The sequence below is a fragment of the Canis lupus genome, chromosome 12 (genome assembly GCF_003254725.2).
Source record: "Canis lupus dingo isolate Sandy chromosome 12, ASM325472v2, whole genome shotgun sequence".
Lineage (NCBI taxonomy): Eukaryota > Metazoa > Chordata > Mammalia > Carnivora > Canidae > Canis > Canis lupus.
The window spans coordinates 3,860,722-3,877,071 of record NC_064254.1 but is presented as its reverse complement, the minus strand read 5'-3'; the positions used below and the strand labels follow the sequence as shown (position 1 = coordinate 3,877,071).

Sequence of the window (16,350 nt, the reverse complement as noted above, 5' to 3'; positions counted from 1 at the left end):
CTCTGCCTGTGGACTTGATAAAACACAGATTCCTGGGCCTTACCTCCAAAGTTTCTGACTCAATAGGTCTGTGGTGGGTTGGAGAATTTGCATTTCTACTGGGCATCCAGGTGATGCTGAAGCTCCTAGTCCAGGGACCCATTTTGAGAACCATTGGTCCCGGCAGCCCAGATGGCTCAGCGGTTTATAGTGCTGCCTTCAGCCCAGGGCGTGATCCTGGAGACCCGGGATCAAGTCCCACGTCGGGCTCCCTCCATGGAGCCTGTTTCTCCCTCTGCGTCTCTCTGTCTCTCATGAATTAATAAGATCTTTAAAAAAAAAAGAGAGAGAACCACGGGTCTAAGCCATTTGTGGCACTCCTGTTCCCCCTGGCCAATCAGACCAGAGGGAAAGAGCTTCCAGGGAAGGTTTCCTTGTTGATGGTAAGAGGCACTTGGAAAGAAATAGTCATTTGTCTTCTCAGACATTGTGGAGTCTGCATGTGATGTCTGGAGCTGTAGCAGCCATTTTGTGCTCCCAGGAGCTTGAGGGCCAAACCTACCCACTGAAGATAGAAAGCTTGTTCCTGATGTTGGTTGAGTCACAGAACTCATACTAGGGTTAACCTCATGAAATCTTGATGAGCAAGATAGCAAGATTTCCTTTTAGTTTAAGCAAGTAGTTCCCAAATTTTACTGCCCATTAGAATACATGGGAAGCTTTAAGACTCCTCTCACATCAATTAAGTCAGAACCTCTGAGTGTACAATCCAAGAACCAGTATTTTTTTAAAGTTTCACCAGGTGTTTCAACATTTAATCAAGTTTGAGAACTTTTTTTTTTAAGATTTTATTTATTTATTCATGAGAGACACACAGAGAGACACAAAGACACAGGCAGAGGGAGAAGCAGGGTCCCTGCAGGGAGCCCAATGCGAGGACTTGATCCCAGGACCCCAGGATCATGCCCTGAGCCAAAGGCAGACACTCAATCACCAAGCCACTCAAGTGTCCCCAGTTTAAGAACTCTTGCTACTGCAAGTGTGGTTGATGGACCATCAACATTAGCATTATCTGAGAGCTTGTGAGAAATGGGGAATCTCAGGCCCCACCCCACACTCTGGGACCTACTGACTCAGAGCCTATATTTTCACAGGTAATATGTAAACTGTATATACAATAAAATTTGAGAAACAATGGCTTAAGCCATTTTGAGTTGTTTTTTTCTGTTACTGACATCCCAACTGTTACCATCTATGCAGCTAACACACCTGAACACAGGATTTACACATTTAAATCACACTGAAGTAATTCTTTCAAGAGGACCCCAACAGTCTTCCCAGCACTAGAGAACATTGTGGCCATGTCTCATAAAGCTGACCATGCCCATACCTGTAACTTAGGAATTCCACTTAATGGCATACCCTCTTGAGAAAAACTTACATATGTTCAAGAAAACAAACATAAAAATGTCCTTTGCAGTTTTGCTACATCAGAAAAGGGAGAAATGACCTAAAGGTCCCTAGTTGGGGAAATTAATAAATTACCGTATATTCATATTACCATGACATTAGTTAACATTTTTTAAATTAACTAATTTATTTTAGAGAGAGAGTGTGTGCTTGCATGCAAGTGGGGGCAGGGGCAGAGGAAGAGAGAGAATCCTCAAGCAGACCCCCTCAACTGAGTGGGGAGTCTGATGCAGGGCTTGGCCCAGTGTTTGATCCCACTACCCTGAGATCATGACCTGAGCTGAAATCAGGAGTCAGGCATTTAACCAATTGAGCTACCCAGGCGCCCAACATTAGTTAACATTCACTAAATGGATACTCTCTTTTATAAATGTTCTACATGAATTACCTTGTTTAGCCTCATAGCTTCCCTATTAGGCACGCATTATTAGAATCCCTATTTTACAGATGAGGAAACTGAGGCACATAGCAGTAACCTGCCCAAGTTACTGCACAAAACCCACAGAACTAGGTGGGATTTTAAACCAAATAGTCTGGTCCTAGAACTGACCTTCTAATCATTATAGCAGCCTACCTGTGCGGGGGGAAAAAATCCCCCCTGACCTCCTGACCTTTCTACACAGACATACGCAGTTTTCCCACATACATACTCATGTCTATCACTGCACATGTAATACTTAACTGCAACTATCACTTTCATGACAATCTGCTAGCTCCTCTTAAAGTGCTTTTCAAATCCAGATGCACATCAGAATTACCTGGAACACTTTTTTTAAAAGATTGTGGTAAAATATGCATAACATAAAATTTACCATTTTAAACATTTTTAAGTATACAATTAAGTACATTCGCATTGTTATGCAAACATCACTACAATCCATCTCTAGAACTTTTTCATCATCACAAACTGAAACTCTGTCCTCATTAATAAACTCCCTGTCCTCCCTCTTCAATCAGCTCCTGGTAATCACCGTTCTACCTTCCATGCCTATGAATTTGCCTCATCCAGGGACCACCTCATAGTAAGTGGAATCACACAATGTATCTTTTATGTCTCGCTGCTTTCACCTAGCTTAATGTTTTCAAGGTTCATCCCTATTGCAGCATGGGTCAGTACTTCATTCCTTTTGAAGGCTGACTCCTATTCCATTGGATGTATATGCACCATTTTCTTTATCCATTCACCCACCAAGGGACGCCGTGTTGTTTACACCTTTTGGCTACTGTGAATAATGCTGCTATCAACTCTGTAATTCAGTATCTGTTTTGAGTTCCTGCTTTCACTTCTCTTGGGTAGATACCCAGAAGTGGAATTTTGGTCATATCCTGTGTTTAACTTTTTGAAGAACTGCCAAACTGTTTTACCACAGCAGCTGTACCATTTTACATTCCCATCAGCCATGCAGAAGGGGTTCCAATTTATCCACATCCTCACCAACAGTTATTACTTTCTGGGTTTGTTTTTTGTTGTTGTTGTTGTTGTTTTTTGTTTTTAATAATAGCCATCCTAATGGGTGTGATGTGGTATCTCATTGTAGTTTTGATTTGCATTTCCCTAATAATTAATGCGGTTGAACACATTTTCAAGTGCTTATTAGCCACCTGCATCTCCTTTTTTAAAGGAATATCTATTCAAATCCCTTGCTTATTTTTAAACCAGGTTCCTGGTTCTTTGTGTTGAGTTGTAGGAGTTCTTTATATATTCTGAATATTAATCCCTTACCAGACATACTATTTGCAAATATTTTCTCCCACTCTGTATGTTGTCCTTTTACTCTCTTGATGTCCTTTGACGCGCAAAAGTCTTAATTTTTTTTATAGGGGGTAGGGGCAGAGGGAGAAAGAGAATCTTAAGCAGGCTCCCTGCCCAGCAAGGAGCCTGACACAGGGCTTGATCTCATAACCCTGAGATCATGACCTGAGCCAAAATCAAGAGTTGGATGCTTAAATGACTGAGCCACCCAGGTGCCCCAAAAGTCTTAAATTTTTATAAAGTTCAATTTATTTTTTCTTTTGTTGCCCATGCTTTTGGTATCATATCCAAGAAATCATTGCCAAATTCGACATCATGAAGACTCCCTTCTGAGTTTGCTTCTAAGAATTTTATATTTTTAGTTCTATTGATTCAATTTAGGCCATTGATCCATTTGAGTGAATTTTTGTATATGGTGGTAAAGTAAGGGTCGAACTCCATTCTTTTGCATGCGGCTATCCAATTTTCTTGCTTAGGACACTTTTATTTTTTTTTAAAGATTTTATTTATTTTTTCATGAGAGACACAGAGAGAAGGCAGAGACATAGGCAGAGGGGGAAGCAGACTCCCCTCAGGGAGCCCCATGTGGGACTCAATCCCAGAACTCCAGGATCACACCCTGAGCCAGAAGGCAGATGCCCAACCGCTGAGCCACCCAGGTGTCCCTGCCTAGGACACTTTTAAAACTCCTTCTATACCCCAGGATCTCTATGGTGGGGCCCAAGCATCAGTGAAAAGAAAAGCTCCTCAAATGGTTCCCAAACACATCCTGGGCTATGAACCAATGTCCTACTGCCCTGAAATTTTAGTCCCAGGTCAGCCTGCATTGGTCTCGGCTGAGTTTCTAGCAAAGGTGAGGCCCATGGAGGTATTCAATGGGGTTTATGCGGGGCCTGGGGTGACTGTGGAAGATTCTGGCCCTAGAACTTTTTAAACACATGGTTCTCCACGCTATGTCAGGTGCATCTAAGGAGATAAATAAGATCTGGTCACAAGGTCAGCTCCAGGGGAACAGGTGTAGACTCTGGAGAAGCCACAGAGTAAGATGGTAATAGGGTGCCAAATAGCATGAGACAGGCTGTCCAAACCACGGAATCAGAGAGGTCCGGCTGCAGGGAGGGCTGCCTGGAGACAGGCTGGGGTTCAGCCTTGAAGGGACAGATAGGAAGGAGAGTTTCACAGGAGGAGGAGCTCCAGCAGAGGCACATGGGTGAGTATACCTGGGGCAAATGGGGAAGACCTGCTGGAGAAACTTCCCAAGGAAGAAAGAAAAAGAAATAATTGTACCGTCTGCCAGGAGCCTATCTGCTCATGCTTTCCAGGGTCGTGTTTCCTCATCTTTAAACTGGGATAACAGCAGCACTTGGCACACAGGGCGGCTGGGAGGATTTCGTGATCTGGGCCAGGAAAGGCCCCTGGAACCATGCCTGACACGGAAGAAGCAGTCAATAGTGCCAACTAGATATTTCTTCATTATTATCTCCTTTAATCTCGGCAGCGACCCTAAGAGATGGATACCATTATACCATTATCTCTATTTTTCCAAAGAGGAAACTGGGGATCAGGGAGGTAAAATCAGTGGCCCAGTATCACACAGCAGGAATGAGCCAGGATTGAAACTCTATTCTGTCCCACTCCAAAGCTACGCACAAATCTTCTGCAAAACTTGGAAACAGATGCTGGATTCCTGGGCCCCAGAGCTGGAAGGTGCCTCCCAGAGCCCCTGCATCTCCTTTCTCTTGTCGAGAAAGACAACCAGAGAAGGTGGGTGATGGCACAAAGCCAACCCCACAGGATGTCAGGCTGAGGGGGAACCGGGACTGAGTCTTCCAGATGGACTGATGGGCAGGTCAGATCACCACGCTGGCCTCAGGCTCCACATGACTCGGTAAGCACGAGGTGCCCCGAGCTGCAGCCACCTCAACTAAGAGTGCGGTAGGGAGCCCAGGTGCATCCTGGAGGAGGAGGCTTCTGCACAGCGGCAAGCGAGTTCAGTGGCCTGCCACCCACCTCAGGCTGCCTGAGGCCGCCCCCAGGGGCTCTGGTCCCCCTCCCCCTAAGCTTGGGCCTGCAACCCTGAGACACCCCTCCCTGAGGGGCCCCCACCGCAGTCTCCTACCCACTACAGGGAGGAATTCAGGCAACTACAGATGACCTCTGCAAGGGAGCAGAATGTAAAGTGGAATCCCTTTGCCTGTGCAATCTTCATGATTACCACAGCAACAATCCTCAGCGAGCCACTGTGACCAGGCTTCAGTGCAGGTGCTGAGCCCCCAATGGACTTTGGTTCTTGCCTCCCCCGTCCCCCCACCCCAGGGCTGCCTTTTGTCCCTCCGCATAATCTGCTGCAACTGCACAACCTGAGGCCTCTCCACTCTCCAGCGACAACCACAGGGTGGGCTGCAGGTGGCTGGCTTCAGTCCCATTGCAGAGGTGAGCAAACAGAGGCCCCTCCTCACTGAGTTCTGGTGGGAGCTTAGCCTCTCACATCTCATCTGGGTCCCCTTTATTCCCACTCAGCAGTTTCCTGGGTGAGATAGAAGGACCCTCTGAGTCATTCTCCTCTAGAAACAGAGGGGAAATGGATACACGAGTAGCACCCATGGTATAATTTAGGGAAGCAGTTTCTAAACTTGGATGTGGGACAAAAATCTCTTTCAAAGAAAATGCACATTCCTAGTACCCACTCTGGAGAGTCTTGAGTCTGCGGATCTGCGGTAAAACCCAAGTGTCCCTGTCTTGTTTTGTTTTATTTTTTAAAAGTTCCCTCATATGATTTCAATAACAAGCCTAAGCTTAGGAAACATTAGAGGGCAGAGGAAATAATCCCTGAATAGTCTCTGATCTTTCCCTCACTGTTGACTTTTCCAACAACCCAAAGCACCTTCTTTTTCACATCTAAATAACCCCTGGAAGAGGTAAGGGAAGAGATGTGGGTCATTCACACTTTAGTATAAAGAAGTTTACTTAGCCACCTTTCTGCTTAATGTCTAGCTGACATTCTGCCCATTTAGGGGAAGACGAGGGTGGGAATTAGGAGTGTTGAGCCTCAGTGGCTCAGTCAGTAGAGAGTCTGAATCTTGGTTTCAGTTCAGGTCATGATCTCATGGATTGTGGGATTGAGACCCATGTCAGGCTCCCCACTCAAGGAAGAGTCTGCTTGGGATTCTTTCCCTCTCTCTCTTTGCCCTTCCCCCTGATTGCGCGCTCTCTCTCTCACACACACAAATACATAAGATTTATGTATTTAAGATTAATGTGTTAAGATTTAAGCCCCACCCCCCAAAAAAGAAAAAGGAGTGTTGAAGAAAGAAGAAAGTAGGAAGAGGGAGGGAACAGAGATGCTCCTGAGACAGGTAGTAAGAGTAAGGGGCTTTTAACTGAGCCAGATGACTTGACTGGTATGTCTCATGGTGGAGAAACCAGAGGGAGGCTTGAACTTGCCATAACTAGCACTCCTGCCAGAATCCAGATGGTTACTAACCAGTGTCTGCCTGAGTTCCATGGGGGATGTCAAGCCCAGAACAGAGACCTGCCTGCACAGCCCACAACTGGGGAATGGTCTAACTCTCACAACTCAAAGTGTGGTCTGTGGACCAGCAGCACTGGCATCACCTGGATGTTTGTGAGAAATGCAGAATCTTGGGCCCACCAGATCCTCTGACTCTGAATCTTGGAGCAAAGTCCCCAGGACACTTCTGAACCCATCAGAAGCTCCAGCCCAATTAGCAGTTAGCCCCAGAGAGCCCCGGGAATTACTTGCTTCTGAGAGAACATTAACGGGCAATAGGCAGGGGTCCCTCATAAAACAAGTGGAGGACGAGGAAATTGGGGAGAGGAGTGAAAGCCCACCTGAGCTGCTTTCTCAAGGAAGGGAGGGGGGTCACAGGCCAGTAAGATGTAAAGTTAGGACCCATGACTTGGAGTCCATCGCTAGGTGCATGGCTCACTTTGCCACGAATGTGAGGGCTGCTGTGAGGCCCAGGGGAGCTACAATGAGAAAGCATTTTGGAAACTGTGAACCACTAGACAGAGTGAGTCACTGCCGCTGCCTCCTGGTGTCCTCAGGAGACCCCGCATAAACCTGGCAGCAAGCTTACCTGTTTCCTTCCCATGACCCTTCAGAACTGGAATCTCAGGCTGAAAGGAGTTGGACAAACCAAGTCATGTGACGGTGTTATTTCCTGATAATGTTTTAATGCATCTGTCAGTATCTGAAGAAGGCCCCTAGAAGTGGGTACCAGGTACAGTCAGGTGGGGGTGGTCCAGGTTCTCCAAATCTCACATCCATCCACCCACCAGGGAGCAGCAGCTCCCCACCATGACTGCACGTAAGAATCAGTGCTGTCTGGACCACCACAATGGCTAAAATAAAAGGACAGATGGTTTCAAGTGCTGGCTAGGATGCAGAACAACACCTCCCCCGGTAGTTGAAAATGGCCCCCTTGGGGCACCTGGGTGGCTCAGATGGTTAAACATCTGCCTTTGGCTCAGGTCATGATCTCAGGGTCCTGGGATCAAGCCCCACATTGGGCTCCCTGCTCAGCAGGGAGTCTGCTTCTCCCTCTCTCTCTGCCTCTGCCACTTCCCCCTCACTCATGTGCTCTCGCTCTCTCAAATGTATAATTTTTTTAAATCTTAAAAAAAAAAAAAAAAAGAAAAAAATGGCCAGCTTGGAAAACCACTGGGAAAAATCTAGCAAAGTTCGCTACATGCATACTGTAGGCCAACACTTCCACTTTTGGGTGTATGCCCAACGGTGATGAGTGCAAACGGCCGCCAGAGCGCCAAGCATGAATGCTCACTGGGTGGTATTTGTATTAGCCCCACACCACCCAAATTTCCACTGACAGCGGAAAGATGAACTAAACTGTATGCAGTGGCTTCAGGCCAAAGGTTCCCTACCCCAGCTTCAGGGAGTGTTCACTGCTGACAATTCTTTTTTTTTTTTTTTTATTCATGAGAGACACAGAGAGAGAGAGGCAGAGACACAGGCAGAGGGAGAAGCAGGCTCCATGCAGGGAGCCTGACATGAGACTCGATCCCGGGTCTCCAGGACCACATCCTGGACTGAAGGCGACGCTAAACCGCTGAGCCACCCGTGCTGCCCACTGCTGACAACTCTTGGTGCCTCCCCAAGATCTTCCCTCCACCTTACAAAAAACGCTCCAGGCAGGCAGCTCACATCCAATAACTGGTTGCCACCAGGCCTGGATCCATCTCCCTAACAAAGGACGACAGATGTGAAGTACCCCGGCAGACTCAGAGCCCCCTCTGGGGTCAAGTGAGGCCTGTGTTCAGCTTCTCCCTCTCTGCCCAGTCCTGGGTCCCCCTCTGGTGGCTGGCAGTGAGCACCTCGGCTGGGTAGGAGAAGTACCAGCAGCCTGCAGCAGTGAAGCTTGTTAACACCTTCCTGGGCTGCAGGTGGAAGGGAGCAAGCTGAAGGGGCAATGCCTCTAGAGTTGGAAAGGTTGGGGGAGTAGTAATTACAAAGCCTGGGAAAGTGAAATGGGCCGGCTATTGCTGGAGGTTCTTGTGCCCCAGAGAAAGACAGTGAAAGGCTAGAGTGATGAATCACTAATTCAAGGCCAAGTGTGAAAGCCAACGGCCTCCTTAGCAGCATATAAATTCTCCCCCGCAGCTGAAGGTGAGGGAATCGCTGAGGAATAGAGGCAGGGCTTAATGACAAGGGGAGCAGAATATCAGAGCAGGCTGGATTCTCAGCCCACAATGAGTCTTTGGCACCAAGGTCAGGCCTTGCTTGGGAGGGGTGGGCCTTGGAAGTGACCCCCTCAGAGCCAAGCATGCTTTCACGTTGAAGATGGTGCTGAGGATCCTCCCTGGGATCGGCACCCCACCCCCACCCCACCCTGGGGCCCAGCCCAATGACCAGGGTAAGACACACCTCGGCCCGGCTGCAGATGGGGCCACCGTGCCCTGGCAGAAACCAGGGGAGCATTCGGGTGCCATCCGAGGGCGGGATCAAGGAGTGTGGGGGCCAAGAGGCTGGATAATGAAGAATATCCCACATATAAGAGAGAGAGACAGCACCGATCACGGTGTGAGAGGCAGAGATGCCAGGCCTGCCGTGTCACCCTAGAAGATGGGGGCAGAGCCTCGGACAAGCGGGCGCAGTCAGTGGATAGGTCAGTCAGGCCAGAAAGCCCACCAGAGGTCTGTCTACCTCCTGTAGGACTGACGGACCCTCCCTTTGCCAAAGCCATAAGGGAGGTAGTGGCCTGAGCAGGCCCAGCAGCCCGACGAGCTTAGGGGTGAGTGTCCTTGAAGACCGAGACTAGGAGCTGTCGTTACAGAACTGGGTGTCCAGATAGCAATGAGATGACAGTGCCCCAAAATAAGAGGCCAAGTGGCAGCACTTACTCGTCAGAACCAAGGTGGGTGCAAAATCATAATTCCTGGCAAGGTCGGAGCCACAGCTGGGATGGCCTGAGCCACCAAGCTATGGAAATGGTTAACAGAATCCGGCGGCCCCAAGGGCAAGCCCATGGGCAGCCAGCAAGAACCCCGCCCACTCTAGATAATCAAAAGAAAGCAAGGCCTGATGATCAATAAAAGTCATGATCCTCTGCCCCATTTCCAGACCTGAGCAAGGTTTCAGACCCAAGTGACTGCAGTAGAGACCAGGTCCCCCAGAGGAAGAGACCGGTGACCCCAGATAATGATTTGACCAATCTCCCCTAGGGACTTACACAGCCATTTATTGGGGTAAGCATCACTGGGGAGGGAGGAAAACCCAGGCCTTTCAAGGGCTATTAGACACAAGGTCCAAATAGATATCAATCCCAGAGGCCCAAACAGCCATCATGATCGCTGTGTGGTGGCAGCATATGAGGCCAGATGACACTGGCTTCGTGGCCCAGGGTGGGCTCACAGGAGTCCACTGCGTCTGCCCTGAGCCACTCTGCATGACCTTGGAGCAGTCATCTCCCCTGTCTGGGCCCCCGGCTCCCCCTGCAGGTGAAGGGGAGGCTGCAAGGGCAGGATGTAGACTCAACCTGAAGTCCACACTCCTGTACAAACATCCCAAGGAGTGCCTTAGGGATCCACTAGACTCTGATCAAATCTCGACCCTGTCCCTTCCTGACAAGTCACCCTCAGGCCCATTTTCTCATTTCTCATTTTCTGCGAAGCGGGATGACAGCACCTACTTAACACGGTGGCTGTGAGAACTGCCACGGAGACCAATGTTTCACAACACCTCCTCCTTCTTCGCTCCAGCTGACGCCGGTGCTGTTTTCGGGAGAAAATGGGAGCAGTCTGCCGAAAACACCCCTGCACTCGCTCTGCCCCCACTCACCCCAAGCTTTGCCTCCGTCGCACCAGGCGCTAGCCCTTGCCCTCCTGGCTTTCCAGCCACGATGATCTCCCTCCCATGTGATCAGGGTTCCCCCCATATCAACTCTTTTCTCACCAAGGGAAAATTAAAAAAATAAAGCCCTCCCCCCCCCCCCAGAACTGCACACTGCCCTCAGTTCCTGCCCCATGGGCCTGCTCCCATGGTTCACAGGGGATGCTCTGGGAAGGCCATCCACAAGCCCTCCTTCCCAAAGACCCCCCAGTCAGGCTCTGGCCCTCCCTGGTCACCACTGGCCGGCACCACCAAAGCCCCAGCCCCATCAGCCCTGACATGGTGGCCTTTCTGCTTCTGACACCACACTCTCACTGCCATCTTTCCTTGGCTCTCTACTGACCTATGCACCCAGGGCTCAGCCCTGGGACCCCTTTTCTCCCTTGGGCACATCTATTCTCCAAGTCATCTCCCCTAGGCCTATGGCTTTAAATGTCCCCCTTGTGTATTTCCAGCCCCAACTTTGGGCATTGAACTCCAGCCTGATAAATCCAACCATCTCCTCAGCATCCCATCTGGATGCCCAACAAGTTGACCTGTCCCCAAAACACTCTTGATTGCTCTGGAGTCAGCTCCAGCCCTCGTCATCTCCATCCCCCAAAATGACATCGCTGTTCACCCAAGTGCTCAAATCAACGAAGTGGATTCCTCTCCTTCCCTCGCCCCCACATCCACGGACTCTCCTCTCCAACTATCCCCAGAATCCCCAGCTACTCCACACCTCCTCTGCCACAGATAGTAGGTCAGCACCATATGATGGAGTCCTCACTTGGAGGACTGTGTGGCCTCCTAGCAGGTCTCCCTTCCACCCTTGAGCCTTACCACCTATTTGCCAGATACTCCTCTCTTTAAATCATAAATATGATTTTGACATGTCACATACTCCCATACTCCTGCAAAGCCCTCCTGTCGCTCACCATCTCACTGAGAACAAGATCCAAGGGCTTTCCCAGCCTGTAGGTGGAACATGGAGGGCCCCAGCCTGTTTGCTTACCCTCACCTCTAGCCACTCCCCCATCCCCTTCTCCCTTCTAGGCACTTTGTCCTTCATATACATCAGGCTCTTTCCTGCCCTAGGGCCTTTGCATGTGCCCTCCCTGTGCTGGGATACTCTTCCCGATGTCCACAAGGCTCATTTCCTTGCCCTGTTAGGTCTCTAATGTCTCTGTCCCCTAACCCATCTAAAAGCCAGCCTGTCACTCCCTAGCCCCCTACTTCTGTTTTACTTTTCCTTTGCAACACTCATTACTCCTTGATGTTACTTTTTTTAATTCATAGGCTTTATTTTTAGAGCAGTTTTAGATTCATAGCAAAACTGAGCAGAAAATACAGAGAATTCCCACATATCCCACTCCCCCGTTTCCCCTACCACCACTATCACATCAGTATGGCACATTTGTTATAGTCAATGAACCAACAGTGACGTCATCACCAACCAAAGTCCATAGATGACGTTAGGATTCACTCTTGCCGTTGTACATTCTGTAGATTTTGACATACATATAGTGACATGCACCCACTGCTACGGTATCCTACATGATCATTTCATTGCCCTGAAAATCTCCTGTGTTCCACCTACCCATTCACCTATCCTATCCCTCTAACCCCTTCTCCCTCTCCCCAAACCCTTGGCAACCATGATCTTTTTATTGTCTCTGTAAGTTTTGTCTTTTCCAGAATGTCATATAGTTGGAATCAAAAAGTATATAGCCTTTTCAGACTGGCTTCTCTCACTAATTTCTTCAAGGATTCTCCATGTCTTTCGTGGCTTGATGGCTCACTTCTTTTGAGTCCTGATTAATATACCATTGTCTAGACATACGAGTTTGTTTATCCATTCACCTATTACAGGACGTCTTAGTTTACTCCTAAATTTCAGCAATTACATACTTTGACATTCACAATAGGTTACACACATAGGTTAAAGGCACTGATAAGTCCTGCATAAAGGAAACTCTTTACCTTGGGTGTACCTCGTTTCTCCCAAATTTGACCACTGATAATGCATCCAATGCATTGGAGAATGCAACCTTCCACCTCCTGGGGCCACAGGAGTTCATCGCAGACAAGCCCTCTGGGCTGGGGCAACCAAAGAAGCTTCTCCTTGAAAGAAGAGAAGCCAAGAGCCACAAAACAGAGCTGGAGGCACCGAAGTAAAGAGAATGGCTGAGTCTAGGGGTTTGGAGGATGTAGGTTGGGCTAGGATGAGGATCCTAAGAGGAGTAATGGGAACTACAGTGGGGACCTAAGTCTGGTGACCCCTAGCCACATAGCACTGGGTGCCCCTGCAAGCCACCTCCCCCCTCTACTTCTCAATATCCCTGTAAAGCAAGGGGATCAGGCAAGGCTACTCCCTACAGCCCAAGGCCCTACTGCCCAGAGCTTCTGAGGCTCTGGGTAGGTTCTTAGGTTGATTTCTAGAATTCAAAAAGCATAATGCCTCCAACACCCAGACTAAGTCTCTAACTACCATTCCTCATTAAATGGATCCAGAGAGGGGCGCATGGGTGGCTCAGTTGGTTAAGCATCCACCTTCAACTCGAGTCATGATCTCAGGGTTCTGGGATTGAGCCCTGCACCAGGCTCCTGCTCACTGGGGAGTCTGCTTCTCCCTCTTCCCCTGTGCTCCAATAATTTTAAAAATCTTTTTTAAAAATAAAAATAAGGATCCCTGGGTGGCGCAGTGGTTTGGCGCCTGCCTTTGGCCCAGGGCGCGATCCTGGAGACCCGGGATCGAGTCCCACATCGGGCTCCCAGTGCATGGAGCCTCCTTCTCCCTCTGCCTGTGTCTCTGCCTCTCTCTCTCTCTCACTATGTGCCTATCATAAATTTAAAATAATAATAATAATAATAATAATAATAAATAAAAATAAATAAAATAAAAATAAAAATAAGTGAATCCACAAAGAAAAAACAACTCACAGAAATGAGGAAAAAAATTTGCAAGTCATATATTTAATAAGTGTCTCATATCTAGAATATATAAAGAACTCTAAAAAAACCTCAACAATAAAAAGAGAGAGGGGCAGCCCAGGTGGCTCAGCAGTTTAGTGCTGCCTTCAGCCCAGGGTGTGATCCTGGAGACCCAGGATTGAGTCCCATGTCGGCTCCCTGCATGAAGCCTGCTTTTCCCTCTGCCTGGGTCTCTGCTTCTCTGTCTCTCTCTGTGTCTCTCATGAATAAATAAATAAAATCCTTAAAAATGAATGAGTGAATGAATGAATGAATGAATGAATAAAGTACCCGATTAAAAGTTGGGAAAGGAAGTAAAAAGATATTTCTCCAAAGAAGATACATAAAAAGCACATGAGAAGATGTTCAACATCATTAGTCATTGGAAAATGCCTATCATAACCACAATAAGATGTCACTTTACACCCTCCAGGAAGGTTACGATCAAAAAGATGGATAATCCTGGGATCCCTGGGTGGCGCAGCGGTTTAGCGCCTGCCTTTGGCCCAGGGCGCGATCCTGGAGACCCAGAATCAAATCCCACGTCAGGCTCCCAGTGCATGGAGCCTGCTTCTCCCTCTGCCTGTGTCTCTGCCTCTCTCTCTCTCACTGTGTGCCTATCATAAATAAATAAAAAAATTAAAAAAAAAAAAAAGATGGATAATCCAAAGCGCTGGGGAGGATGAGGAGAAATGAACTTTCATACCCTGCTGGCGGAAATGTGAACTAGCACCATCTGGGAAACAACCTGGTTGGGCTTCAGAAAGTTAAAGGTACATTTACCATGTTACCTGGGTATATATCCAAGAGAAATGAAAGCATATGTCCTCTTGCACATAAATGCTCATAGAGGCATCATTCATAACAACCAAAAAGTAGAAACAACTCAAATGTCCATTAAGGGATAAATGGATAAACAAAATGTGTATATCCATACAATGGATTATTATTCAGTCATAAAAACTAATGAAGTAAAAAAAAAACCAAAAAACTAATGAAGTCCTGCCCCATGCCACCACAAGATGACCCTTAAAAACAGTACTCTAAATGAAAGAAGCCAGTCAGAGAAGTCTTATATGAGGGGCACCTGCGTGGCTCAGTCGGTTAAACATCTGCCTGTGGCTCAGGTCATGATCTTGGAGCCCTGATCATAATTGATCAGGATTGAGCCCCAAATCTGGCTCTGCACTCAGCTGGGAGCCTGCTTGAGGATTCTCTTTCTCTCTCCCTCTGCCCCTTCCCCTGCTCATGTGCTCTGTCTCTCTGTCAAATAAATAAATGAGGGACACCTGGGTGGCTCAGCAGTTTAGCACCTGTCTTCAGTCCAGGGTGTGATCCTGGAGTCCCAGGATCGAGTCTCACATCAGGCTCCCACATCAGGCTCTGCTCCCAGAGCCTGCTTCTCCCTCTGCTTGTGTCTCTGCCTCTCTGTGTCTCTCATGAATAAATAGATAAAATCTTTTTAAAAAAATAATAAATAAATAAATAAATAAATAAATAAATAAGAGAGATCTTTAAAAAAAAGAAGAAAAGTCTCATATGAGTCCACTGGCCATAAAAGAATTATCCAGAAGAGGCAAATTTATAGAGACAGAGTAGCCTGGTGTTTGCCAGGAGCTTCGGGAAGGAGACCTGGAGGAGTAGGTGCTCAAGTGCATGGGGTTTCTTTCTGGAGTGATGGAAATGTTCTGGAACTAGACAGTGGCAACTTCTAAAAGTACACAACTTCATGAATGTGCAAAAAGCCACCGAATTGTACATTTTAAAAGGGAAATTATGGTATAAAATTATATCCCAATTTTTAAAAAAACATATATAAAATGACCCAGAGCTTCTTGAAGAAATGGCTGATGGCAGCTCTGAGAAGCCTAGAACATCTGCATTCCAGAAAGCAAGGATATTTCCAAATACCAGTGCACATGTGTGAAAAGGATGCCAGAGACAAGTTGAAGAGGCTCCCACTGGCCAAGGGTAGGACAATGTAGTGAATACAGGACTGAAACTCATCAAACTGATAAAAACCCATAGTGATAATAAAAATTAAAATCTAAAAAAACTTTAAAAGTCTGCTAATACCCCAAGGTCTGCGAGAATGTAGAGCACTGGATGCAGTGCACGCGGCCTGTACTCGTGTGGACTGGTACGACCACTTGGGATAACAGTTTAGCATTATCCAGTAAGTGTGAAGACACACATACCCTGTGACCCAGCAATTCCACTCCTAGGCATGTAACCCACAGAAACACAGAGTGTGTTTATTTAGAGAATGTTCAGGGTGGCATTTTTCACAATAGCCACAAATCAGAAACCACCCTGACGCATGTGAATGCTAGCCTGGGTAACTAAATCACAGTCTATTCACATACTAAAATGCTATACAATGGCGAAAACGATGAAAGAATCACTGCTACAAAGAACACTCCAGATGCATGGTAAAAAGAAAATGCAAATACTAATTGAAAAAAAAAAAAAACTAGCCATGAAAGGATAGTAATTTTATTAATTAAAATTCAAAGACAGAACTATTTGATTCTGGATGCATACTTAGGTGGTAAAACCAAAAACAAAGCAGCTAATAACACTATTTAGAACAATGGGTCCCTCTGGGAGGCCCAATAAGGAAAAAGGATGCAAAGGGGGCCTTTTGCAACTATAGCAATTCTCTGGTTAGACCTCCAGGGTTAGTGACTTGGATGTTGGCTTTGTATTTATTTGTTACAATGCATAACCTATTTTATACACTTTTGTATTTTAAAATGGGAAAAATACTCACTGGTCACCATTGGAGGTTGCTAGAGCACCAACTCATTTATTTTGAAACTGATAA

General features: G+C 47.2%; 1 long non-coding RNA gene across 1 annotated transcript in view; it reads right to left on the bottom strand.

Moving 5' to 3' along the window:
- Positions 1-16,350, bottom strand: part of LOC125752201 (uncharacterized) — a 30,252-nt gene that overhangs the window by 1,182 nt on the left and 12,720 nt on the right. Inside the window, exon 2 of the long non-coding RNA XR_007401105.1 lies at positions 44-308. This is a non-coding gene — a long non-coding RNA (uncharacterized LOC125752201). The remainder of the gene's footprint in view (positions 1-43; positions 309-16,350) is intronic.